The sequence below is a fragment of the Gossypium hirsutum genome, chromosome D04, assembly GCF_007990345.1.
Source record: "Gossypium hirsutum isolate 1008001.06 chromosome D04, Gossypium_hirsutum_v2.1, whole genome shotgun sequence".
Classification (NCBI taxonomy): Eukaryota; Viridiplantae; Streptophyta; class Magnoliopsida; order Malvales; family Malvaceae; genus Gossypium; species Gossypium hirsutum.
Window position 1 is genome coordinate 9,369,910 of NC_053440.1, and position 3,668 is coordinate 9,373,577.

Genomic DNA, 3,668 nt, shown 5'->3' on the forward strand with positions numbered 1-3,668 from the left:
ACAATATTATAACAACAATTTAGTGGAGCACTGAAGAAAAACATAAGCAAACTATAAAAATAAAAATACGAAGTGGACTAAATAGTTAACACAAAAAGAAGTAGAATAATAAATAAATTAAATTAAGAAATAAACTAAAGAAAATAATAATAATAAATATAAAATAACAAAATAATAATAATAAAGAACTAAAGATGGGAAAATAGGGAGGATCGGCAGAGAGTGGTGGTCAAAGTTGCGGGTTGGCAGTTGACGCTGGAGGAGGCGCGATAGAGAAGGGTTGGGGAGAGGCTTGTAGCGCGGGGGTGGAACAGTGGTGGAACGAGGATGAGAGGGGGAAAGATAAGAGAGAAGCGGGGGTGGTTGTGTGGTGGTGCAGGGATCAAAGGCTGAGACTATGGGGTTCAGGTGTGATGGAGGAATGTGTGAAGATGGAGAGGGGAGGGAAGAGAGAAATAAGGGGGAAAAGATAGGGGGTGGCTCGAGTGAGGGTGCTTAACGAGAGAGAAGGGGGAGGATTTTGGTTGAGGCTGAGACGGCAGGAAAGGAACAACAGTCGGAGTAGGGGAAGAAAGTAGGAGCGGCAGCTAAGGGTAGGGGTAGTTGAAGAAGAAGACAAAACAAAGAAAAAGAAAGTGCGTTGGTTTAAAGGGGTACACGGTCGTGTGAGGCCCGTGTTGGGCTACACGGCCGTGTCACACGCCTGAGTGGTTCCTTCTCAGCTCGTGTGCAGGTTTTAAAAATGAGCCTAGTTTTCACACGGCCGTGGACACGCCCGTGTGTCTAGGCCGTGTGTGTGTTCCTTCCCTTCTTCCACGCCCGTGTGGCTCGACCATGCCTCGCATAGGGCTGTGTCTCTGGCCCGTGTAACTCTCTACCTCATAAAAAAATTAAAAAAATTAGCTCCCTAGGCCATGTGTGCCACACAGCCATGTGGACTATTTTAGGCCATGTAACTGTCGAATTTAAAAAAAATAAGTCCTAAAATCTAGACGGCCACGAACACGCCCATGTGTCTAGGCCGTGTAGGTCACACGACCATGTCACCAGGCTGTGTAACTCACTGTCGAACCCCTTATAGTGCACATGGCCTGGGATATGCCCGTGTGTCCAGGCCGTATAGGTCAAAATCATTTTTTTAATTTTGAAAATTAATTAGTTTTAAAAATATGAAATAAAATTAAGAAAATTAGTAGTGTTAACACTTGGGTTGCCTCCTAAGAAGCGCTTATTTAAAGTCTAAGCTCGACTTACCTCGTATTTGCACGGTCACGATGGTTCACGGAGTCAAAAATGCTTTTTCTCGTTATCAATTCTATTATCAAAATAAGGTTTAAGTCGAGTACTATTTACCTTAAATATGCCAAATTCAGAATGAGTTACCTCGACTGTACCGTATGGGAAGGAATTCAGTATTGTAAAAGGATTTGATCCATTTGCATCAAGCTCCAAAGTGGCAATTCAAGGATCCGTTTTATCTAGCAATACCTTGTCCCCAACCTTAAATTGGTTCGTTCCATCCATATGCTCATCATGGAGTCGCTTTGGCTCTTCATCGTGCTTTTTCAGTTTGTCCTTGACATGTGACAGCCATTCATCCAGTTCATCTATTTGTAACATTCGTTCTTCATGATTCGTTCTGTCGTATTGACTGGAACGTGGCTTCATTACGTTTTCCCGAGCTGTTCCCTACAAAGAAGGTTGAGCCACATTGTTACTAATACTAACAGAACTTGTAAAATTATCTCAATCACTAGATGTCTTAACTGAATCACGAGCTTGGAGAGTAATCATTTCATCACCTACACAAAGTATTAACTCACCTGTACCAACATCAATTATAGTTCTAGCAGTTGCTAAAAGGGGTCGACTTAGAATCAAAGGTACATCACTATCCTCATCCATGTCTAAAACAACAAAATTAACTGGGAATATGAATTTATCAATTTTTACAAGAACATCTTCAATAATACCCCTAGAAAATCTAGTGGTTCTATCTGCTAATTGAATACTCATCCTAGTTTGTTTGGATTTCCCAAAGACCTAATTGCTTAAACATTTTATAGGGCATGACATTAATACTAGCCCTTAAATCAGCCAAAGCATTATTAATATTCAAACTACCAATTAAACAAGCAATAGTAAAACTACATGGATCTTTCAATTTGTTAGGTAGTTTATTTTGCAATATGGCCGAGCAAACTGCATTTAGCTCCACATGCGATAAATCATCTAACTTCCTTTTGTTTGCCAAAAGCTCCTTTAAAAATTTAATGGAATTGGCCATCTACGAAAGAGCTTCAATAAACGGTAAGTTAATATGTAATTTTTTTAAAAAGTTACCAAAATGTTCATTTGTATGGCCTTTCTTTGTCGCATTAGGATATGGAATTCGAGGTTTATATTCTTTATCAACTGATTTTTGTTCATTCTGGCTTACCTTGACCTTACCGTTACTTACCATAATTTCTTGCTTCAGTTTTGGTTCAGATTCAACTAACCCTTCTTCATCTTACACAATAATTGCATGAAGCTGCTCCCTAAGGTTGGTTTTGGTATTGCTAGGCAAACTACCTTGTGGTCTTTTCAAAATCAGTTTAGCAAGTTGACAAATTTGATTCTCGAGTCCTTAAATTGAGGCTTGCTAATTTTTAAGTGCTACTTCAGTGTTTTAAAAGTGAATTTCTGATACCGAGATAAACTTTGTCAACATCTCCTCGAGATTCGGCTTTTTCTTTTGCTGGTAAGGTTGTTGTTGGAAGCCTGGAGGGGTTGTCCTCTCTGATTTCCTTGACCACCCAAAGAGAAATTGGGATGGTTCCTCCAACCTACATTATAGGTGTTACTATAAGGGTTATTTTGAGGCTTATAATTATTACCCATATAATTAATTTGTTCGTTCTTTGTGTCAGGACCGTAGGGTAAACAAATGGATTCCTTATTCCCCCTCCATTCGTATCGCATTACATCACCAGATGTACCTACGTAGAAACATATAAACCATCAATTTTCTTATTTAATTTTCTACCTGATTTGATAACATAGTGACTGCATCTAAATTGAAAACACTGGCTGCTTTCATCGGTTTCCTCATCATAACTTGCCACTGATAATTATTCAGTGTCATCTTCTCTATAAATTCATAAGTCGCTTCAGGTGTTTTATTGTTCAGAGTCCACCGGCTGCTGCATCAATCAATTGCCTAGTCCAGGGATTCAAACAGTTGTAGAATGTTTGAACTTGTAACCATAAAGGTAACCTATAGTAAGAGCACCGTCTCAATAAGTCCTTATACCTTTCTCATACATTATATAGTGCCTCTAAGTCGATCTGAACGAAGGAAGAGATATCATTCCTTAACTTAGCTGTCTTAGCCGGTGAGAAGTACTTCAGTAGGAATTTCTTGATAATTTAATCATATGTAGTGATAGCACCTTGTGGTAAAGAATTCAACCATTGTTTAGCTTTGTTCCTCAACGAGAAAGGGAATAACCGTAAACGAATGGCGTCGTTAGAAATGCTATTTATCTTGAAAGTGTCACAGACTTCCAGAAAATTAGTCAAATGAGTATTTAGATCTTCATCTTGCAAACCATCGAACTGAACAAATTGTTGTACCATCTGAATAATGTTCGGCTTCAATTCGAAATTATTCGTAGAATGGTGGG